This window comes from Bombus fervidus, chromosome 2, assembly GCF_041682495.2.
Source record: "Bombus fervidus isolate BK054 chromosome 2, iyBomFerv1, whole genome shotgun sequence".
Lineage (NCBI taxonomy): Eukaryota > Metazoa > Arthropoda > Insecta > Hymenoptera > Apidae > Bombus > Bombus fervidus.
Genome location: NC_091518.1, coordinates 11,047,016 through 11,072,913, shown reverse-complemented (window position 1 = coordinate 11,072,913; position 25,898 = coordinate 11,047,016).

Genomic DNA, 25,898 nt, shown 5'->3' with positions numbered 1-25,898 from the left:
CGAAAGTGTTGGAATACTTGCTAGTTGTATCGACTTATATGTTATTTTCATCAAATGTTTCTCTAACAAGTGTCTTTGCCCCTGAAAAATACTTTTGTGAATTAAATAAACAGATATGCCAAGCATCAATACTCTTAGAAATATATCTACCTCGATAATTGGACAGACAAAATCGGATCCATGATCGGTTAGCGAAGCACTGCTACTTTAGATAGAATTTTACTCCATCTGAATCGAAGAATAAACATAATTCTTCCCACCACCAACGATTTTACGTTCATATTATAATTCACATTCCATCAAACACTAATTAAAATTTCGTTCCAATAAATAAACTCTACCGCAACGAAACATTTCTCGCATCGACGAATTAGAACAAACATATAATCCAACCAGTTTTTCAAAACTTCCCCAACGCGGTTCCTCTCACGCTCGTACAACTCGAAACACGTTGTGTATGTATAAACGCGACTCATTTGTCGTTGCACCGCGTAATCGCTCCGTCCACCAGACCACAGACTGTTTCGAACTCGGCGCGTCGCATCGCGTCGACGAAAATAAGCGGCAGTGCTCGAAACGAGAGCGACGATACCTGTCAGCGTGGCGGAACATCCGCGGAATTTCAGGAAACGTGAACGCAAGGTCCCGCAACGTTTCGCTGTTCGTTTCACGAGACATCATTACGTAAGCCGCGAGACAGAACAATATTACTGGTCGCGTTTTAGCCACAGACAGCCACCCACGCAAGCTAGTTGGCGTTTACCATTCGTCTTCCTTCCGTTCTTTCCACGACGTTCTCTTTCGATCTTCTAGTTTCCTTCTACGTTTTCGATCGTACGGAACGACGCCGTGACGGACGTTCATCGCAGCTTTTTTTGTCGTTGCAGACGCCGCGACGATGCACAGACCGTGCGAAAACGTTACGATCATTCCCCTCCTTGCCTTGCACATCGACCATAACCACCGCTAATTCCTCGTTACTATTTGAAGCGGACATCCTGTACCTCGACTCGCCTTGGCCTTCGTCCAGGACGTCCGACCAATTCTCTTACTATAAGATTACTATGCGATCGAATGGTTCCCCCGGGATGACCAAATGGAACTTTCGATGGATCTCTCGCGATCTAACTATATCTTTAGTTTCAAAAGATAGGAAGAATGGAAGTATCGGTATGGATTCTGTTTTCTTTCTTATTTCTTCGTATATGAGTTGTCTAGATACTTACACGGATCTATAAATTGAAAAGTACAGTAAAGTAACGATGATAATAAACGTTAGTTTGCTAAATTTGCCTGGGAATTTTCGATTCTTTACGCCTTTACGTTTATTTGTGATCGATAAACTTGCAAGTAAGTAATTAGTTTTTTAAGAAGTTCGACGTTAATCTAAAGTGTCCGATTACAAACGAGAAGTTCAGTTGATTAACTCGACTTCCGAGAAGCTCGTACGGAAACGAAAGTGGAATTGAAACGCGATAGGAGATTCTTCGCGAATAAAAAGACCATCTCCAAAAATACACGACAGGAAATGCCACGTAATCTATTCCCTCTAATCCCCATCGAAGCTCGTCGATCGTATCTCTCTAGGAAGCCAGGAACAAGCCACTCGGTTCCCGTGAAACTTAACGAACAGTTTCGAGAGAGTCGTGATTTTTGCTCTCCCTTGTAAACGAGATAACGCGTTTGAATAACGGGTCTCTCATTCTGCTGTGAAAAATCTCGCGGCATAGACGAAAATAATCATTGTAGTTAGCCAGTGACTACGTCGTGGAAATTATGTAGGAGAGGGATTGAAATTCTCGCGGATGCTCGTTACCGTCGCTCGATTGTAAGTTCTTTTCGTCCTTCTGCCATCCCCTGGAATTCTACCACAGGGTCACGGATTTTTCTTCCGTGTTTTCTCCTTCACGGTGAAGAGTTTGTCGCCAGCGAAAGGTGGAACGCGGTGAATCGGAGAATTTCGCGGCGCGAAAAGGTGCTAGTAGAGAAGGAAGAAGGAACGAACGAAGCACGGGCCGCGCGCGTTGGAAAGCCAGACGTCGCCGGCAATAACTTGTTGCACCCAACCACTTGTTGCACGCCTCTCAAAATTCTTCACGCCTCGCCGAGCAATTTTACCGTAAATTGCCTGTTCGGGAAAAAAATCTCTTCTCGTGGCGTATCTCATTGGCGCGAAGCCGGCACCGTGCAAGAACTGGTCGCGAAAGAGCATTGCTTATAAGATTGCGACCAGGAAGGACCAAAAAGGAACCCGATAGACGGACGCCGCGGTAACAAATTGAGAGATTTTACTACGACGCCGGTTCGCGCGACCGCCGCGTTATTATCCGTTCACCACCGCCAACGCAACGCGGCGTCGCCATTCAATGTCGTTGGTTGTTCGGTGCAGCGTTTCTCTTTTTTCTTTTTCTTTTTTTTTCTTTTTTTAATTTCGAAGATTGGTTTCACTGGTGTATTAATTGCATCGTTATCCTAGAAGAAATGTATTTATTGCTAAGTTTGGTCGTAAAGTATTTACTTTAAGAGGAAATTCGAAAAGGCTGGAATTTTTTAACAAGTTGATCAGTTAGCTAGAAATTGTACATTATGTAATTTTGACGTGACTCGATCGGTATCTAATTATGGAAACGAATAGAAGGGAATAGAATTTTGTAAAAGTTAACGTTAGTAGAAATTATGCTTTTTAGATAGACAGTATACAATTTTAATGTAGATCGATCTGCACGAGTTGTGTCATGTATATGTACGCATAATAAAAAGAATCAGAAACTGTGTTCGTAGAAGTTAAATAGAAAGGGATAGTAGTTGTAAAGTCATAATATGTCTTGATGCGGTTGCGCGTACGTTTAATTGAATGGTAATTAACTACCAAGCTTAATCCGGAACGCATTGGAACGACGAGGAAAACAAACTTGATTAGGATAATCTCGAACCCCAAGAACTGAAACGTCCTCGTGATACGGCATATTGAAACGAGCGTTAAATTCTGGTGCTTCGCGGCGTTATTTTCAAGTAATGGGAGAAAAAACAACATTTCCATTAAAATCCACCGGCTAGGTGATCTACGAGCTGGGAATATTAATTTCAGTTGCTCGCGAGGCCGCCTTGATAAATTAGCTCTGCAAATGACCATGAATGTGCCAGCGTTATTCCAGCGAAAGAAGAAAAAAGAAGTGAAACGATTAGATTGTCATAAGGAAGTGCGAATTCTCGTTTCTTTGGGTTGTGCGCGCAAACGTGATGCGATTAGTCTTCTTTTTTAACTAAAGCAGTACCGTACGGTCAATTGAAGCCTGTTGCAGCTATCGTTGCTGCGATTGTGGATTTAACTTGGCGATTTTAATATCGATCAAGATGAAAAGTTGTTCGAATTTACTTTTTAAATATACATCGTTATCTCGAACGACGATATTCTTTTTCTGCTTGCTGCCGCGTTACGGTAAAACGATAAACACGAGAATAAATATAAATCATGTAATTAATTTGTTGCGAAATTATTATAGCGAGAAAAGTTTTATATTGTTGTAACAGCATCCATTTATCGTTATTTAATAATATACATTATGCAATAGAGTGGCATTTAATGGAAGAACTGGCGCGTAATAAGTCGATAGAATGTGGTAATAAATATATAATTAGTGATTAGGCTCGATATTGGTACTAGCTTCCAACCTGTTTTACAAATAACATATTTCGTAAAATGGATGTTAAACCGTATTTCATTGCTTCTATGCCTATTATGGCTATTTTATAGGAACAGTGTTTTTGCACGCTTCCAAATATGTATAGTTTTACTAGATTTAAAGAATCCCAATTATCTTGTTTGCTTTAACGTTATCGATATGAGACAAATTTCAAATCAAATTACCTACTGTGGTATTTGAAAGATTTTACATTTTTATATAACGTATCAGTTCTATCGGCTTAAATATATATAAATCTCTAACTAGAAACATTCGATTTCTTGTTAACAACGATGTAGTAGAACGAGTATATTCACGCACAGTTCAAAGTTTCCAGTCTAAAGTTCCACGTCGTATCTTGCCATGTTCCCTCAACGGATTAATATTTCGTCTTGAAAGTTTTGCCACTTAGGTAACCTCTCACGTATAGAATTGTGATTCGCGGATCGCCTTCAAACCAATTCGATCGAGTGGATCTACTAGCTTTCGTTTTTCGACGTAGAATGGCGGCTTTTGAAAGGTGAGCGGCTGTGAGCGGATTGATTGGACGTTGAGCGACGACGAGTACATCAAAGGAAATATTATTAGTACGTGACAGGAACTCGCAAAAATAGCAACACCCCCGCAACTTTGTTTCAAATTTCACTTAGCCTGTGGACAGCAGTCTGACACGTATATTAGAACCGTGTTATAGCGAAGTCTTAAATTAAAGCATCGTGCAGCGGTGCCACCAAGGATGGCATGTAGCATTCTTTAGAGAAAACGAGCAGTAGCTGAAGTATATTCCAGTAGCGAAAATTAATATTTAGGCTCGTTTTCAAGTTTCTATCAATTTGTTCGTTCAGAACATTCGAATCTATTGAGATATGTATAACTTTGTGTGCTAGACTAGATTGACCGCGTAGTAGTGACACACGTATATGAATATGAGTGTGTAGAAGTATGTGTCTCGAAAAGCAGATAAATGTAACTTTTCTGTTGGCAGTGTGATATGGAAGATGGTGAGACAAAAAGAGCGCTGAGACGCGTGCAAATGTATATCGACGAAGATCCTGGAAATCGTTTATTAAATAAATCTAAAACTGTTTTAATATGAATTCTAAGTGTAACCTTAGTGTTCCTTTACTTTTATTTCGGCGATTAAGATCCACAATTTTCAACAGAATTATTCTCCTTAAAGCTATTCCAATTAACTCCACGATATAGAATTACATAGCGTTCAAAATCAATTCTTGGTACTTCATTACGTGAATAGTCCAGTTAACGTTCGATTATCAAGAAATAGACGATTCATTTTCATAAATTTGTTTATCACAAGAAATATTTGTACCATCATTTTTCTCTACTTTTGCTTATTATTAATATTCAACTTCAAGCATGTTACTCTATCGCTGCATACTTAATTTCAATGAAAATTATCCACCTGTATAAATAATGATAATTTGAAACCTCCGCCCATCGTCTCGATACAATGTACGTTTCATTCCCAATTAAATCTGAATACAATCAGGGACAAACGAAATGCGATGCGACGCCTCTGCAAGGCGTATCACTCACTGGATCCATCGATAGCGATCTCGGGTTCGCGTTTACGTTCGAACGACATTCGCCAGGCGACATAGAAGGATCGATCGATCGTTCTCGTCGAGTCGATCTACGCTGGTTCAGCGGATATCTTACTCTCGATCCTCTTCTCCACTTCGCTCACCACCCACCCGACTAACGAACTCACCACGACACAAGACACTTAGCACGGCACTCCGGTAAAAATCGTTTTCACGCATGCAAACGAGCGACTCAGCATTAATTAGCGTCAACGTCATCGTCGTGGTGCACCGCTGCTCACCTGGCTGTTATGCAAGCGTGTAATAGCTCGAGCACGCTTCTGCGCGCGAGTGCGTGCCACTAATGACAAATGCGAACGATCGGACGATGATTTTTCGTTGAGATTTCCTGGCGACCCACAACTGTTTCACGCAAACCGAAGTTTCCACCGCAACACGATGCGCTAACATGAACCGTAATCATCGTAATTATTTTATCGCCGTGCAAGGAGAGAGGCAATTAAGTCGGCTGCCACGAAGGTGCGAATTAATTTAATTGGGTCCTGGTAATTTGTCCAATTTTTTGCAACCCAATTTCGTTATCTCCTTTTGCTAGCGTGCCGCTGATTTATCCGTACGCTCGATACGCTCAATTTACGCTTGATCGATCGGATGGTGTCACGGGGTCGGTGTGACAATCGATTACGATCGTTTTTGACATCGATTGATGCGGAAACCCAGGAACATCGCTTTCTAGTCAACATTGTCCCTCCGACAGCGGAAGAATCTTTCTTATTACGGGATCTCCGAGTAAGCAATCGGAGAATTAATTTGACAAAAATTCATGAATTTCACTGAATATCGAAACCTAGGTATCTTTTATACTGATTACGATATCTCATAGTATTCTTAGCTATAAGCGCTATTCTCAGAAGATAAATTTCAATTCTTCGAATATCCAAGCGATGCAATCGGACAAACCTCTACAAAGCTACAAACGAAAGGATTCTGTCTCTTATTAAGAGATTTCAAATTATATCATCCTCGACTTAATTTGACAACAATTTCAAGTTGAAACGTATTTTCCTTAGGAGGTTGTTTCACAATGCCACTGTAACACTGGCATCGAAATATAAATCTCGACCCTCGAAACAGCCGAGCGAAGCAATCAAACAAACCTCGGCAAGCTCGCAAACAAAAAGGAAATCTCTCGAGAAACCACTCCTCCCTTTTGAAAGACGCTGCCATAGAATCACCATCGTCACTTCCGTTTCTCCCCTGTCGTCTTCCCACGTTCACCAACGCGTTCGATCGTGACTCATGACGCGCCACTCGCCTCGAGACTCGCGCGTCGGACGGACGGACAAAGAGAAGAAAAAAGTGCGCCGGTGGGTCGACCGAGGAGGAAAAGTATTCGCGAGCGGCGCAGATATATCAATCCGAGTCGGTATGAATCCCGCCGACAGGTTTAAGGCTCGCGGCTCCGACGAGTCCTGGACAGGTGCGATTCCTATGAAAGACGCGCGACGCACACGCATGCCCGTGCGTGTGAGCGCGCATTGTCCGCGCGCGTTGCATTTCGTGTTAGCTGGAAAGGCGAACGAGACGCTTGAGTGCTCAGTGACACTAACCCCTGGGATCGTTAATAAATCGAGAAGTTTTTTCGTGCCATTTGGATAATATTTTCGTGAAGTATACTTTCGAGCGAAGGATAATGATAGGTTTAATATTTTTGTGGATTTTCGTTTCAAAGCTTTATGAGAAAGTTTGTAAGCGTTTAGAAGAAGGTGAAAATTTGATAATGAATTTTAGGTCTTCATCGTACGTGATGCAATATGTGTTCATCATGGCAATGTGTTAGATTTTATAAAAAGAAAATGATATGGTCCGTTTCTTTACGCGCTGTTGCTTATTGTTAATTACATTAACTGTTACAATAAATATCACTGGATACGATGGATTTTGTACGATATATGACAAATTGTCCGCAACAATGCGCTTTTATTAATTATTCCTTTTATATTTACGTAGAACGTGACATACGAATCCTATCAGTATCTAAGACAGTTTGGTTTATATTTAACTGATGTTAAATAATTATGGAGTGTTTAATTTATCATTTTGTATTCTACGTATTAGACTTGCATCGTACAGGATACAGAATACACGTCAAAACGAAGCAAATGATTCCAGCAACTGGAACTCGTCTATTTACGACGCAATGAAACCACTTGAAAATTAAAAAAATGATATTTCTTTCCACTTTGTCATGTTACATATAATTGGTTTTCTTACTGTAACGATGTGCCTAACACGATAGATGGTTTGAAATTAAAATGCTCTCATTTGACACGTAATATACCGGTGTACCGTATTACGGAAACAGTTTTTCTTTCGCTCGTAAGATTTGGTCCTTAACCGTACCCCGATTTAATTACACGAATCGATTCGACAGAACCGACGTCGGCTGACGACGAAGTGAAAGCCTTTCCGTCAGCGGAGACGCCAATTAGGACGTGTTAACCAGCTCGAGAACGTAAGAACCTTATGTCTGGTTGAAGTGCGATCTCTTTCATGTCAATCGTCACGCACCATGGCAGCAATCGAAACGCACAAATTACCAGCCACGATTATACCTGTCCGTTAATTGAGGGGAAAATTACGTTACGTAAAACTGCATAAAATAAACAGTTTTTAAATCTCCGTCCAGCGAAATTATATTTCGCTTTCGAATTTTAAAAAGAAAGGGAATCTCAATTTTATCAATATCATTTATTATCCAACGAAATGAATTTGTATTATGCGACCAGAGAAATTCAGGCAGGTTGCTAAATAGGCTACTATAAATTTCACATCTTGGATGTCATCATACGTAACGTAATTATTAATATTTATCTCCTGTTGTAAAGTTGAAGATATATATTTGTATACTCGATACTAGGTCCTTCTGCATAATTCAACTAATATCATTAGCAGAACTTGTCACGTTGTAGGTTACAAATTAATATTATCAATAAATATTCCTGCACGACAGCAATTAGCGTAGCAATAAAGCGAAATGCAAATTACAAATTACATAAATGGTCTACAACCTATAATTTCAAATTTGTCGTTTCACCGATATTGTTGGTTAATCAATTATTATAAAAAGGGGAGACAGAAATTCAAAAAATCATAAAATAAAAAAAAAACGATTTCAAACTCTTCGTTATTTTCAATCATTGTCAAAGAGTTGATATTATTTTTCTATACATTTTTTTTGGAACTAAGCTGAGGATCGATTCGGAGGGAAGAAAATGGCGGCGTTTCAGCCGCGAGAGGCAAGTCGAAACGTTAGAAAAGGGGCAGGCCTCGCGCTGTCTTTCTCGCACCGCGATGACGTACGATAAAAAATCTCATTTTCGTTGCACCTTGCGTGCGGTGGGCCACGCCTGCTAAATTATGTTTTTCCCAAATTGCCCCCAGTCACGCCCACTCGTACGTTCTCGACATCGAGAAGGGTTGACGGTCATTAAAGCGTACACGATCTCCCAGTCGAACAACGATCGTCCGTTCGACTTTTAATCCCTCAAAAAAACCGAGTCGTTTGTAGAATCGTCTGGCAAATTGTACCATCCGACTTTCGCCGTTTTCAACTTCGTCCAACCGTATTAAACAGTCGATGTCGGACGCTGATGCGAAGTTACGTTCTTTCATTAACGATGATCGAGGCTCGTGAAACGGCCAGTATTTGTTTGATACTCCTCGTTGTTGCGGAGACAGGCTTACAGGGAAGGTGGGATAGCGTGTCAATTACTTGTAATTGTTCGTCAGCCTTTAAGACGTTACATAGCGCAGCCGAAATGCTCTTGCCGTGGATAAACATCGCGTGGACGTCCGCTACGCAGAAGTTTCCAAGAGATAAGCCGATCGCGTGTGTTTCAGAAAGGGATGTTGCGTTGGACAGTTTCAATCGTTACATTAATATCGAAACAAAGTTATATTAGAAGTATAATGGTAGCGCGACGTCGTTATTACAGCAATGTAGCGCAAGTATATTATGATATAATGAAGTAAGAACGTGGAAATATGAAAGTTAAGGATAAAATTGTGAAAATCGTCGGAAAAGAGGACAAAGACTCGTCGACAATGTAGCAGCTTCAACGTTCTATTCTGAAAAGCCTGCGGTATATATTCAGAAGCCAATCGATCGTCCACGAAGCACCGAAGAATTCAGGTACCTTACCGAACGTTGTTGGAAATAATAGCCGAATTAGCAAGGCCATGCCAACGTCTATTCTTAACGTCCATTACACTCGCGTCTCGAAATTTGCCTGTAAATCTGTTATCGCGACTAAAAGCCTGCTCGTCGTGCGTCGCGAAGTGAATTATGATCAGAATATGGAAACTGTCGCGCGTCATTGGTAAAATCCATTCACTGTTAGCCCACCTCTTAGCATCAGCAATCGAATCCACCTCGAACGATCTTCCCCTCTCGAAGGTTTCGGAGCACGTTTCGCAATCTACCGCGAGACGCTCCGAAAATCTACATCGAGTCAGCGAAAAGTGGCGGTTGGACCAGTCGTTTCGAGCGTTTTGACGAGGTAATCAACCAGAATGGGCAACCTCGTTTCGCGGTGGATGTTAAGAAGTCGCGAGATGGACGCGAGGCGGGTTGAGACGCGCGAGGTTACGACAGGTGCGTGCTGTGTTCGACGCTGGCTCATTGTTCACGTTTGTTAAAAGTGTTAACGTGGTAATTAATCACAATTACCGAGCGGCTTGTCGAGGTTAAAATGACGAAAAGACTTTGTGAAAGCGAGAATTGTGTACAATCGGTAATTTGTTCTGTTGGTAAAATAGGTATTAAACATACGACTTAGGGGCTGGCTTGCAGATGTTGGCTTTTGTTTAAAGATTGATAGCTGTTAACAGAAGTTTTAATAAATGGGTTTTAATAAATTTGCTATGACGTAAAATAATTTTATTACGTGACTTATCACAAGTACTGTTTACGTTTGACATTATTCCTTTGTTTGAACAGTTGTTAACTATTTTTGTTGAAAGTTATGTAATATACATATAATACAACAGTTTACATAATTCATGCAATTTAGATTCGAAATAAAATGGAAACATTATTTTGGACAACGTAACAGAAAGGAAATATCTAAAAATGCATTTCTGTTCCAATACACGTGATATATTCGCAGTTCATTAATATATGTAGAAACGACGTATGGAAATCTCAATAGGATTTTCATGTTGACCATTTCCTATCGGTTAATTACACGCTCCAAATGACAACGACCAGCTTTATCTTGCGTATTACTTGCGTAAGGGGAAAGCAGCGTACGCCATACGGGTGTTTAGGTATGGATTTATGAGCGGCCGTGACCGAGGAACGTTGGAGATGTTCACGTGCGAGCGTCTGTTCGCTGAGAAAAGTTCATCACGGGTTAATCCTGAAATACGGCGATCGGACATCGGACAGCGCGGAGAAAATGCTAAGCCGTGTTAAACGATCGATCGTGGTTAACTGCCGGTGCATACGTTGGACAAGTCTTTGCGCGGGAATTGTGCCGTGAAAATACAACTAATTTATCGTGGCATTTTGTAGAAGCACGTTTGTGTGCGGCATCGTTCAGATGTATGTGTCACTTGATTATCTTTGACAGGGTGTAATTCAATTGTGACAGGATGAAGAAAAGAACTCTGGGTGATTATACTCTTTTTGCTGTCACAGTTATTGTATAGAATATAATGACACGACAAAATTGATTTTTAGAACTAGTAACGTAATAACAAAAATGAAATCCACAAGTGTCGAACGTCGTGCAATTGCTTGGTTTTGTAACTTGTCTGTTATTTTAAAAGTAAAGACTACCGCGATTGATTCAAATAGCGATATTGCAAACTGACAGCTACTTTGATGAATCGTGCTTAACTTTCATACGCGTACACTATCGCCACACGTTTTTATGTATGATCGAAATTTATAACACGTTGGTTCGATAAGAATATGACAAGCATAGCCACTAGTCATTACATAATTCATTAGTAAGTTACATATCAGTACTATCCTTGTGCCGTTATTGCAAATCAACAAAAATATCTACAAATATCATTATCTAAAGTCGATTGGTTTTAATTTCTCTAAATTAGTTCTTCTCCTTTTTGCAGCTGCCTTGTTCCTCTTTTCTCTACGTGTACTGATTCAAGTTTGTCAGATTCTACAGTCCAGATAAAAGACCATTTTCTCTTCTTTTCACCGCTTTGATCTTCTATATTCTGACAATCTAAACATCGCACGCTAATTCAAAAATCTTCGAAATATATTAGCAAATGAAGGGAATTATTTGAAGTTTGGAAAAGTTTTTTAAATTCAGGAGGCAAAATCCATGCTCCTCTATCCCTTCGTTTCCATCGTTCCCCAATTTCATACCGGTTCAATCTCCGGACGTTATAAGCAAACTCATCGTTGAACGCAAATGGTCTGCGGTAAGTACAGGTCCGAGCAGAAGCGTGATGTCTGCTCGCGATCGATTCGCTGGCCGAGCTTCGGATGAATGGAAATCGCGTGAATGACCGAGGGAACGCCCTGGGTGATTGGGGTGATGCCAGAATGAGCGGCGAGCCGACATGCGTGATCGAGGATGATCGGTCGACTCTCCGGGAATCGCTGGGTCCTCCGGTTTGCTCGCGCAGCGGCTCCGAGAAATCGTCGTTGAAATAATCCTCCTGGAGGCATGCGCGCGAGCGAGCACACGTGTGCCGTGGAAACGAGAGAAAGACGCAGAAGCCGGGAAACGGACAGCGAACCTCCGACGAACGGCAGAGAAAAAGAGAAAAGAAATAGCCAAGTGGAAAGTGGCAGGCCACCGTTATTGGTCGGCCGAAAACGCGCCGCCTCGAGGCGCAATATGCAAACGACGCTTTAAAACGGGATATTTGCGCTTCGCGCGCTCTCCGCCGGATAGCCACGCACACGAACGCGCCAAACTCTGGCTCATGCGAGTAACCACGGTTTTACTGTTTTCTTCATTCACGCGTCTCGCCGACGCGGGTCCAGATGCGTGGGCTTGACACGGCGGCGTCGATAAAAAAAAAAAAAAAAAATAAAATCGTCAAGCACCGACCTGCCGGACATGCGACCTGTAATCAATCCGGGACCAAAGGGAGGAAACAAGATGGACGCGCAACCGGCTGATTAGAATTTACATTTAATCGAGATCGTCCCTTGGCGAGCTACCGCCCGTAAAATTGATAAAGATTAGGTCGGACGAGTAGTCTTTGGTCGATCGCTATTCTGTTAAGGGTGTAATAGTTTCGTTGCAGCGAGATTCCTGATTTACGCGAAAACAGAATTGCTTAAGGAAGAAACGCGTCTCCCTCAGCGGTAGTTGACCTGGTTCAAACACCTGGATCTCCAATTGGCACGGTAAAATAATATTCCTCGAATACGTTCAGGAAAAAAGCGGACCACCTGTGTAATCTTACTCGAAGCTCGATCACCGAACCGAACGCTGTTGGACCTTTGAAAATGCGTCTCGTTACTGATTCCAGAAGGGTTCCGTTACGACTGGGCCGGTGTGCACGAGGTTTGACGAAGCGGCGTCCGAGCCTTGGGGGAGGACCGCGGCGGAGGAAAGAAAAGAGAGTAGCGAGATGCTGGGACGCGGGACAGGTTGCGGGGAGGTGGTTGCTCCACATATAAAAGAGCCGTAGCCCGAGGCGCGACTCTGCTACCGACGTTCCTCAGTGGTGCTACGTGTATAAGACTCGGAAGAGGAGCGGCAGAAACAGCAGCGGAAGAAGGAGAAGAAGAAGAAGGAGGAGAAAGAGAAGAAGAAGAAGAAGAAGAAGAAGAAAGAAACAAAGTGGGAGACGAGAGGGAAGAGGCGAAAGGAGGGAACGTCCATCTCATCCATCCTCCTACCGTCCCCTCATTCTTGCTTCTCCTAATGATAGCGTGCACGTTGTGCCCCCTTCGATGCACCGCGTCGACTGCACCAGCAACAACAACAACAACTACGACGGCCGACAACAACGCGACCGACCGCTGCTCGACGAATATATACACCGAGAAACGACGGTGAAGGCGAACCTAACTACCAGAGCACGCCTCCGCCTCCGTGCACTAAAACATTACCACGCCGCCAGCGTCGGCTGCCGTTCCTGCTACCTTGTAGGGTATCATCCGAGGCACGTATAGGGCCCTAAGTGCTATTCCAGGGCCCCGAACCAGAGCCACCCTTTCCTCGTTTCTCTCCTTCCAGCCAAACATTCTGCTCCTTTCTATCGTGCCCGAGAGGGAGAGACGGGTAATCGAGCGAGACCCGTGATTACCCATTGAGGGTGGAATTCATTATAGCGAAATCCAGGCTTGATACGCTATCCCCCCTCCCTCGTGTCCGTTTCTCGTCCCTGCTCTCCCCAATTTCATCTCTGTCCTCGTTCTTCGCTCTTCTTATCGTTTCTCGACGCGTTTCTTCTTCTTCTTCTTCTCTCGAGTCTCCTTCTGTGCTGTTTTGCTTTCTATGTTCTTTTTCTTTGTTCCATTTTTGGTTTTCTTTTTGCAATTGATCCACCTCGTGTTTCTCTTTCGCGCTTTCTGCGCTCTTAGCGCGGACCAATTAATTTTAGCAGCGGTGATTTAAGAGCGCAGCGTTCGTTCGGTAGATTGAGTTTTGATTCGAATAAGTAGCATCTTTGAAATATGGTTTCTCCGTATTTTACTTTCTTTTCTTTTTGCTTTGTATTTTGTCGCGCGTGAGAAACGCGACAGCGTCGATTTGTTTTGTTACGAGCGGTATGGGAAAACGAAGCAACACGAGAGGCAGAGCAACAGTTGTTCGACGATGCAATTTCAGTATCATGTCGCTGCAATTCACCCCAGAGATGGCAGAATTCCTTCTTAACGACGTATCCGTTGCTTGTTTCCAAGTTGACCCGCGCAGGATCGCGACACGACTATCTGTGACCGCGTCCTCGGGGCGAACTTCAATTTCGCGAAGTGGAAAACACCGCTGCTTTCCTTTCCAGAACGCCGATTTTCATGACATTCGAAGATATGCACCAATAAATACAGAGAACACGTGACGCGAACAGAATTTTAATGACGCTGAGTTAATAACCTCCTCTCCCCAATCTTCTTTGCCACGAAGCAAGACAGATTTCCAAGGAATCCTCTGGTCGACATTAATTCACGATTTCACAGAAACGCGTGAAAGAAAGCACGACATGCACGGGTCACCGGCGGTGACTAACGAATCCGCGAAACGTGTATCGAATGCCGGATATAAAAACAAAATTAATCAAACATCCGAGTCGAAGCGAGGAGACGCGAGTCGAATCGGTAACCCGCGCCACGAAGACGAATCGAATACCCCAAAGCAGTGACCGCGCATGGAACGCAATCTCCGGGTAAAATTAGTCGAGTCGAATGCTCGAATCAAACCGAGGAAGCGCCTCTAAATCGACCATTAAACCAAAACAGACTTGAAAAACCAAAAAAGAAGCCAAGAATAGAAATAAAAGCAATTTCATCCTCTAACTCTGGCTGTCTCGAAATTCAATTTATCGAAACGGAAACGACGGACGTTCCGTGATGGGGACTTGCGTTCTCTTCTGGTCGTCCCGTCCTTTTCTCCAGTTTTTGCGCGTCGCTTCTCCCGGGCGGAGTTTTTGCGAGCGCTGGGCCATGGCTCGTTTCTCGAGCACTCGCGGACCAACGACGCGGAGTACGTGACAACGATAATCAGCGAGCTTAAGTGGGGTTTAATTTCCCTTGGCGCGGGCGGTGGAGAAAGGTACCGGTGAACCTAGGGGAACGGAGAGGGGATTGGGGCAAGGGGTAGACGGTCGTGGGGCGAGGCGACGGAAGGGAAATGCGTGTATACACCTGCCAAGAAACATGCAGACTCGTACACGGCATAGGCGGACCTTACGGTCTCGAGAAAAGGAGAGGAACCTCGACGAACGGACAGAAAGAGAAGGGATAGGTGAACGAGGAGAGAGAGGATGGTCGAACGCGAGCTGCGCCTCGGACAGGGACACAAGAACGTCCTGAGCACGCCCGCGCCACCTGTAATTGGGTCCAATCATCGTGGTTCTCATGCCGACCGATCGTTTCGATCGCCAACCGGTAACCTGCTGACCACTTGGTTCAACGTAGATCTAATCTACGAGGATCGGAATTGGAATTCTTGTTGCACTTTTTGTTCTTGCTTCCTGTTTTATGGGTGTTGCTTGAAGGAGTGAGTTTCATCGCTGGAGGAACAAAGTGGCGTGGCAAGTGTTCGCTTTTATTTTTATTTTGTTTGTACGATTATCTTGGATTTTGAAAGGAGAGGTAGAAATTTGGTGGCAAGTTTGATCGATGGTGGTTTGACGTGGTTACGAAGAATAAATTGATTTCGACCGTTTCGGTTGGTTTCGCAACCTTTTGACAGTTTGATGTCAATACGGAATGAGAGTTGCTGGTTGGTTGCGCGTACAGGAGCCACGTCGCATCTCCGGAGGCAGCTGCCTTGACTCCTTTGCCTTGCCTACACGGACTGCATCTATCCTCCGACTGAACGTAGCGCTGGATTAGAACGATACTCGAACCTGTTCAAAATTCTCTCACACCGTCTGTGATTCTCTCATCGAATTTAGTAAAGTGTAAGGAATACGACAAGAATGCGATATAAATTAACGTATGCAAAGACGAATCATAAAAACTGATCACAGGTATCGTGAACGTCTTGTCTTCGATGTATTGCGATCTAGCGCGGATAGTTTTCTCATATTTCGGATTAACAGCGTACATCGATCACGACGGTCTTAATTACATTTATTAATTTGCTTCTACATAATCTGTCACGACATAGAGTTCATAAAATTCGTTTCGTACTTGTGAAAATGATTTCCGAATAAATTAACTAGCCATCACCTATGGATTCGACGCATTAAAATATTCATAATTTTAGCGAAACTCTTCAATAACTTCGAACGTTGATACAAGAGGAGGGGAAAATTACAAATCACTCGACAATTATATGATCTCGAAACTTTCAACGAAACAATGCAATAAGCTCATGTTCCGAATCAAATTATCCCTTCGTCGCTTCGGATCAGCGCAGACAGCCGCTCTAAAAACAGCCCGAAGTCAACCGTGTTGCTTCCGCGCTTCCATAAATCGGCGATTCGAAGCAATCGTCGTACCGGCGCGTAACGGCCCGCGAACATCCTCGGGAAAAAAAGAGAAGTTCGATCGGAAAAATCCACATACCGGCGGTCCTCCTCTCGCTCGGTAAAGATTATCTCAATTATGAACGCGTAAAAGAAGCAGACTCATGCCGGCGTGCTCGATCATCATCGTCGTGAGAGCGCAATCGCAATGCCTCCTATGTCCGTGCGTGCGCGGTATAAACCGCTTCTCCACCTTTTCCTTTTCCTTCTCCTCCTCCTCGTCCTCTTCCTCCTTTCCTTTTTTCTTCCCGTTGGTACGCGCGAACACGTACATATACGCCTCCACCTGCCACTCGACGATGAACCGCCTATAAAACCCCGACGAAGGGAACAACTTTTAGCTCGTACCTCCGTAGACAACGTCCACGCTTCTTCGTTTCCACGAGAGGGAAGACTCTCTCTTGCCCCGCTTGAAAAATTTCATCCAACAGCGAGACGCATTATGGTACCTTTACGACCGCGCTCAATGGCACCTGAATCGACGAGATGAAGACGGAGGTTCTCAGGAATCGAAGTCGATTTCAAGTAAACTCACGAGACCAGTGTAATGATTTAATGACTTCGTGGTTAAACGTCCGATGCGAAAGATGAATCGGCAATGGGAAGGAGTGATTATTCTCGGCTGATAAGGAGATGATAAATTATTGGGGTGTGAAATTTGAATTTTATTGAAGACGAGCTTTAGGAGAGATTAAGCTCTATGATTTCTTTGGTTAATATATACGAGTTAGCTGTTCGCAACACGTTAAATTTAGTATATAATTAATGTGTTTAGGAAACATAATTAATGTTCCAGCAGAGATTAACCTCTTACCATATGTTTTGTCTAATTGATATACACATACGTGTTAGCTGTTTGCAATATTAAATTTAGTACATAATTAATGCGTTTAGAAAACTTTAATTTAAATTTTACAAAGAATTGACATTGAGGTTAAAGTTCAAATTAGAATTTGTTGCGAGTACAAATAATTTCTTATGGTTGGAAAATTGACTAGCGGAAGGAACGCAAATCTGAATAACTTTTAACATATTAATGTCATTTTCTATTGCACGATCTCAAAAATAGAGCATAAATCGCACAGATTTTCTTTCATCCGTATTCCGCTAGCTATCTTGTTAGCCACGCATAGTACTTTCATCGAATGAGTATCACTATTCTAGTTAGAAAAGTAACAGGATATTGCAAGCCATGCCATGAAAAACTAATTCCGCTATACTTCGTTTATACAGGATACCTGATACAATTTACTTCAACAGAAGCGATCTAATGAATACGAAACAGCAACTATTTGGAAAATATCAATAAATAATCAAAAATACTCCAAAGATTTAAACTCTAATTAATAGAAAGTTGACAAGAAATCGCTACAGGTAACGTTGGCAATTAGACGAGGGCCGAATCAGTTGGTCGAGATGGCGAGCACGAGGGTACGATTATGTTTCTCGCGTTAGGCTCGCGCGAATGCTTTCGATTCTCGACGGCCCTTTTCGGTCCCGCGCTACTGGCTCGATATCAGCTGGCGTAATCGCTTGGCATTCTCCGTGTACACCGCGAAAGAAACGAGCGAACGGGCTGGAACTTATGGCGGCGCCGTGCAATGACATCAGTAAGCTGGAACGGGTCCGTACGTCATCGTTGCGTACACGAGATTCCATAGATGAACGCTCGATACGCGCTTATTAATGCAACAACGCCGAGGATCGTCCGCCGCCCAACCCCGGCCGATGGTGGGCGAGAAAAAAAAGAGAAGGAAAAGAAAAGGGCGAGAAGAAAAGTAAAAAAGGGCAAGCGGAGAAAAAGAAAGGAACGAATGGCTCGTTGAACAACTTCTTCGAGCGGTGAGGCGCCGATAAAGTTTCACCTCGCGGTGCAATCGCTGGCCAGGATCGCCAGTTGTCGCTGTTACTTCTTATTCGTGCGCGGGGGCGAGCTTATCTGCGCGAACGACACCCTTTCTCCTTGTCTACCTGCCTCGTTGCCTTGTCGCGCTTTTTATTCCCTTCCGGTTCCCAGAATATCTCCGTCTCCCGATCTTGTCACGTTCGGCAGAAGCTTGCCGGTTTCTTGGAAACGATTAGTCCGCGAGACTTTCAATTCTGGTAGCATGAGGTAAGCATCCTTTGTAGGCATTCAAAGTAGCAACCCGTAACCGATAATTGCAATTCGTTTAAAAATTCTCTCCTTAAGATACTAGCTATTTTTCATTTATTTATAATCGTCGTGCAAGTCTTTTAGATCAGACGCAAGTAGTATATAAATAGCGTTTATCAAATAGTATTTAGCGATACGCGTTAATACAAGGTATTAAGTTGTTCGAAAAGTGTCTTTCTTTTACAGACACGTCTTTCACAACAACGCATCTTTATACAAACATGAAACCTAATCTGTCGAACGTTGTAATTTTTATCTTGATAGAACAAAATGGATCATACGTAATGCGACAAAATAATGTAAAACGAAAAATGTTGTGCATCTTTATTTCCTTATAAAACGAAAGAAACTTTCCGGACGACCTAATAGTAAATACCTCGGTAACTCGTTCACCACGAAGGTTAATATCGCGGGAGTTTTATCGAATATTAATAGGTGAGTAATCATTTACTAAATTCATACATACATTCATTCAATTCATACATATTTACACAAGACATTATGTATTTAATTATACAAAGTATATTCAGGTGTTCGTATCTTCTGCATAATAACAGGATATTCCAATCTCTATAAAATAACATCTTTCTAACCAACTGTTTAATAAAGCAAGAAAGATGGATGTTTTAAAAATACGCGAAACATACCCCGAGCTTATCTATTAAACATCCCACCCCCTTCCATGCTGTCTATTTTTTTTTTACACCAATAAGAAAATCCCACTCACCCTTAATTTACCGTCGCTTTAGCGTTTATTCATCTTTTCTCCCCCCAAACCCCTGTATCCACTTTCTTCCTTTTTTCGGGCGTATCCAAAAGTCGTTGGAACTGTCTTTGACGAACGGTCCGTACGGTTTGCCGCGCATTCCCCGATAGTTTCGCAGCCGCGTTAAAAATACCGTGGCCGTCGTGCGGAAGGTCAAAGGCACGCGGAGATCATAAAGTGTACACGGTGCCGCCACCCGCGTGCAGCGTATAATAATAATTAAAGCCGCTTAATTACCGGCACGTTGGCGGCAAGGATTCAGACGGGCGATAATTCAGCGGCGGCCGAAGAATCCCGGAGGGTTGGCGCGTCGCCGTAGCGCGTGCACCGCGAATTCGACGCGGGGTGGACGGTTGTCGGTGTCGCACGGGGCAAGGATAGCCTGCAGAAGCACGAAGCAGTTAATATTGTCCTCCGAGGGCATATTTTACCGAAGATACGATCTTCGGGATGCCTTGCTAAAAGCTACACGTGTTTATCAGCGTAAGTTCCTCCTTTCTATCCTCTTTCGCCCGGTCCGTTCCTTCCTCTCACCCGACCATCGCAACTCTGACTTGGTCCAGTCGCCTGTTTTCGGGTAACGTCGCGTCGAACGTTCCATTCACCTTCCTTCGTCTCCTTTTTTATCGAATCTGCATCTTCAGAAGTATTCCTTGTACCCACGACATCGAGTTCGCGTCGATACACAACGGGATAAGTACACTTCCATTCATAAGTATTGGTGTACAACTGCTGGTGTGCGAAACGTGATAATTGATTTAGGTTGTTAGAATTTTTAGCTGCTGCAAGATAAGGAGCGAAAGTATATGATAAAATTTGCCAGTAACTATTTGCTTCATCAAGCTTTCCGATCTACTATATGTAGTCTTCTTATTTAGCTATCTTCTTTATTTATTGTAGATAGATTGAAACGCATTGTAGCAGGTAGCAACGATACTCACAAAGTAATGGGTCACTCTTTGTGTTCTTTGATCTATGTATTGTCAAAATAGATAGTTGCGGATAATTAAACAAACTAAGAAAGTAAGGAGAAATAAAGATGCTACAATATCTTTCTTTCTCGCCTGGAAATCTTTTATATCTCTTCACTTTTAACATTGCGCTGCTTTTAACAGTTATGGAAAAACCCATACGTGTATTCTCCACATGTGTCTTGATTTATGAATAATCTCGCTTATATCGATACTCATAGTGTGCGGCACCAGGAGCAGGCAACAAAAATAATAACCTATCATCAACCGCGATGGGGACACCTCAGAAGTGGTTCGTTTCTGATCGATGCAACTCGTTTACGGCCGCAGTGGTTGCCGATGATAAAGCTCCTCGCGGGGGTTCTAGATGTCGTAGGAAGCGGGCGATAACGAGCCGTTTCGATTACCAGCAGTGCCCTCCGGTACCACGGCACTGTGCACGCGAGATAAATGCGCCAGATAGGAAAGTACAAATGATCGAGGGCCGCGATTGAACGGCGCAATAGCCGGTACTGAGCGTGCCGCGAAATGGCTCGCGTCGTTTGACCGTATGACGGATTTCTGTGGAAGCGGCAATCAGCCAGTTAGAAGCAGTATACGATACGCAAGGTGTTGCCACTCAAGATCGATCTTTGCCGGAATTCCTCTCCTTTTATCCCTCGTGATTAACTTGTTTGATGATAGAACGTTTTCGCCAGAATTATTATCCATAGAAGCTTCAGCCGGATAATCAGCGAGAATTCCAAGTTGAAACCCAATAATCAGTGCAACATTGACGAATCTTTTTCAACTTTCTTCCGCTGGATTGCTCGCCAGTCGTAAATATGAAATTACATTAAACGACAAGCTATTAGGCATCGATACTATAGCATTTACTTACAGTCGATTCTTTCACGACGTTACGAAGTATGTCGAGACAGATTAATAAAAAATTTCATAGTTTCAAGTTAAAGACACGGCTAGGGAAACCGTTGCGTCGATACTTCGATCGGATCTCTGGAACGAATCTCGTCAGTCTTCTAGATAGATGCGGCGCGTATTAAATCCCTTTCCAATATTATAAGCTACGCGGAATTTTTTGCACCAGTCTGAAAACGCGAGCAGGATAACGTGTCATTAGATGGATTATACTGTTTAACTTTATTAACGAATTTTTTTACCACGGCCGGCTGTTTCGTCTCGTAGCGCGCGTGCGCCCCATTCGTTCCGACGCCAGACTAAGAGAACGCAGGGAAAAAAGGAAACAGATCGTTCCATTAAGGAATGGAACAGCCGAAAAACGGCGAATTATAACTAAGAAAACTGACAACCTGCTCGTCCGAGTGAACGAACATAAAATTACACGTGAATCACTGTGATTAAGCAATATAATTCATTATTTCGATCCTCCGTTACGCTGAAATAATTTTGTTCAAATAATGCTGGAATTTGTAAAGTACATATGGGATGATCGTAAGTACACATATATCGTCATGGTAATGATACCTTCGGAAAAACGATACGCATCTATCATTGCTATCAGCGGCCACTCCCGATAGCCACCGGTTCGATAAAAACCGAACTGTTGCGTCGGTAGCCAAATTTTTACATATATTATCGTGGTTCGACGCGACGGCTACGCCCATATCACGATGTTCCGTCGTGTTTCGCCAAACTAATTGTTTATAATCTGCTTACCTAATTTCACCGATGAGATTGCACGTTAGCCGCGTTGCGCACGGTGGCCGAACGTTATCGTATATTTTTTAACGCGCACGAAAATTATCCGACGAACCTAAAATTTCGAGCCGTGGATCGGCAGCTCGCTCGTTCCGTAGCCTGACGGCACTTTTGTTCGGCTTGTACGATCCTGCGCGTGTTGTTTCGTCTGGGAATACGGGCCTGCGACTCTCTTTGATGATACGGTATGATGTGACTACTATCCTGCGCGTTGTGAATATTCAGATATGCGGCAATGCGCGTCTCTTTCGAAGAAACGGGCCGTATTTCGTCCACCTTTTTTCATTTTGTAGAATTTGCTTTGCCACGGTGCCCGAAAATTTGAAAGATAGGTGGTAACTATTTAGGAAATTTTATTGGAGGAGTCGTGTGGTATCAGAGTAAAAATTTGTGATGTGGCTGGTGAACTGTATTAAAAAATGTGTATTTCCAATTTTTTTTATTTGTATTCTCGCGTTATTTGTTTATATTTTTCGTTTATTTATTTACACTTTGAATCTACTTATCTATGTCCTCGATCTGTTTAATTACGTTTTTATTATCGTTTCTTTCCATCATTGTTTCGTTTACCTATTATCTACAATTTATTTATGTATTTTCTTCTCATACTATATCGTATACAAAGTTTGTTTTATTTCTGTCGCCTTTCTAAAACTGTAATAAAATCCGCTTATATAGTTGATGTAATCCTATTCAGCATATTTAAGTCTCGTAATGCTTCGAACGTATATCTTCACTGTAGCGTTTAGCAAGAATTTCTAGAAAATTGTTCAACTCATAGCCGTATGTCATAATCGTGTGTCAAAAATATACCGATAAAATATAACGCCTGGCTCAATCGATTTCGTAGTGAAATCGCTTAATGACACTCTCAATCGAGTGTTCTTCGTGTTGTCCCGATCGTTAAGCAACCGCCTTGACCGTACCATGAATGAATTATCGTCATAAACGACAGCCGTTAACGCGTGAAACTTCAGAAAAAAGGCAACAATCAGTCGCGCGTGAAAGAGAAACGCGTTTAATGGTCTCCTCATTAAGCACTTCTAGCAGGCTATAAAATATGAACGATAAAACGGAGAAATGATAATCGTTAAGGTCAAGAACGACGATTGCATAAATGATAGGCAGGAAGAAATCGCTAGACCGTGCAATTAATCGTGCGTGCAGAACGAAGCACGTAGAGCAAGGAAATCGCCAGGAGGTGCCAAAACGAAATCGAAGGTCGCGGCTGGTCAACAGGTAAAACCAAAAGGGATCGTTCGTCCGCGCACGTGGTTCTCCGTTTCATTTGCATATTCAGCTCTCGTCGCGTTACAACAATAAAATGCCGGTAAACACGTGTTTCACGGTACATTACAGTCTGATTTTCGATAGTCCAGTCGCATTTTCAGCCTGTTCTTCGCCGTTTGTGCCTTTTCACGGACAGCCAACACGAACGCTACCGCGACCGTAATCGCAAATTATCCTCGTATCTTGTGATCTTCTTTCGTATCTTTCTCTTTCTTTACGTTATTTTATTTTTTAAATTATTGCCACGTAATGCTTTTTATTGGATCCAATAATACGTAAGATACAAATAGAGAGCATGCAAAGTTTAAGATGACGCTCTGATACTTTCGAAAGAGTATCATGTGCCTTTCAATTGTATGTACCTTCAATGTACTTAAAACGACACTTCCAAAAGCAATAATATAATATTTAACAACGACACGGTTGAACTTTTGTCATACAAACTCTACAATTCCTATTCGCAATCGTAATTTATGGCAATTATAATCATATAGAAGAAATTGACATTTGTTCGTATATGTGTAGTTAGCAATATCTTTTTTCAATAACGCTGTAATAGTTTCTCCGTGCGTAGGATACGCGTCTTATACAAATCAATACCTACTCTAAATAACTAAACATATTTGTTAAGGTTATTAGATGTATGTGAATACAAAGGAACGCGTGGATAAATTGTAAGGTAGAAAAAAAATATATATATTTTGTATATTAAAGTGTAAGTACAAAGTTTGGAATACAATATGAGCTGGTCCAGATCCGCACGCTATCAGTGTTACCTTATGACTGAAAAACCCTGAAGCCCGTTGCATGTGTACCGTTTACGGTTTGCCTTCGACGCAGTCTTTTGTCTATGCGCTGTCGATGGCTTCAGTGCTTGAGAAAACTAAAGATCAGATGTAGAGTTCTCTTAGAAGTGACGACCACTTCAACAATATTAAACGACATTACGCGAAACTTGACAGATCAAAAGCTAAAACCAAACCTTACTCCCGACACATCTCGAGCCGCTATAAACCAATTTACAAAGGGGAACTATCTAAACAGTGCAGTAGCCTGGTCACGATATTCGTACCTGCTTCCTAGAAACTGCCCGCTAAATCAATATTGCACCCTGGTAAGTTCTGCGCAACGACGTGATCTCGGATAAACGTCCAATTATCAAAATCGTAGCTAGCGTGCCACCGACAGGATAAATATGTCGGTGACACGAAGAATCGCGGGCCCGACAAGGATCCTGCGTGGCAGCTCTGCGCATAGGTGTTCGAGTTGCGTGGGCGAGCAGACAATCGCCTGGCCTGCGTTCCTTTTTGCACCTAGATAGCTCGCGGCAAAAATCAGAATAGCTCGAGCGCTCGCCGCGAGCTAAGCCGAGCCGAGCCGAGTTCTCTTTCGTCCCGGGAACCTACACGAAAGGGTAGGCAGCGGCGCGTTCGCGCGTTGGAGACGCGTGTACCCTGCGTCCAACGTGAACGCGTCGCCTTAATCCACCAGGTTGATTTACGCACTGATTTACACTCTCCACCGCGTAGCAAGCGAATACCAGCGCGAGCGGGTTAATACCGCGACCCTTTTGTCGCTCCCAGTGTGTACAAGGTGTAAACCCGCTTGTCGTCTCCTGCAAGTTTGTTCTACGGTGTCGAGGAGAGGCGAAAAACCGCGAGTTATGCGACCTCGAAGAATAACCGCCTCGAGCAACGTCGTGTTATAGAGGGAGGTGTTTATCGGGTCTTCTTGTAGAAGTAAGGGTTCCTTTGCATGGAATGGAAATAAGGGTGAACATGAGTTGATAATGGGGATTCTTCTGTTGCTTGTTTGCGATCATTGAAACAGTTTGTGAAAGATGAATAGTAAGTGGTTAGTTAAAGCATTCGCTGTTGCTGATGTATATGGCGCAGTCGTTTTTGGTTTTGTACGTTTAAATAGGCAAATTTAGCAATGTAGACACAGATCGTCACTTAGGTTTCACAGCATTTTAGTAATTGAAACTCTTTTATTTGTTGTTCATTAAATCGTATAAATACAATGATAAATTTTATACAGTTGAGATTGCATTTATTAAGAGAGTATTTGGCATATGTTCGTAGTTAAACGAAATAATAAATTTAGCAGAATCATCCAGTAGAATACTTTGTAAAATTTCTTCCTTCAAAATGTCTCAATATCTAACAACCAAATTAATCATTTAAATATTCCCACCTTAACAAAGAAAGTAACCACTTTCTCTTTCATTTTCAAATATAACAAATTAAGATACAATCCCATCTCATACCATGCACAAAACACGATCCATAAAACACGACCCGCAAAACAGGCAGAACAGTAGCCGCCACTCACGCGAACTCGCTGCAAGGCGCGGCAGCTTTCGTCATAAACTCCTTTGCGCGCGTCACGTGCATAATTCGCGCATATTGTCGCTTGTACGCGACGACATTTCGCATTGGGCGTCTTTATGCGTGCAACGTAACACGGCCACACGTTGATACAACGCGTCACGACGCTCGCCGATACCGTAGAAACGCGGACCGATCGTCGACATTTTCGAAACCGGTCTTCGAG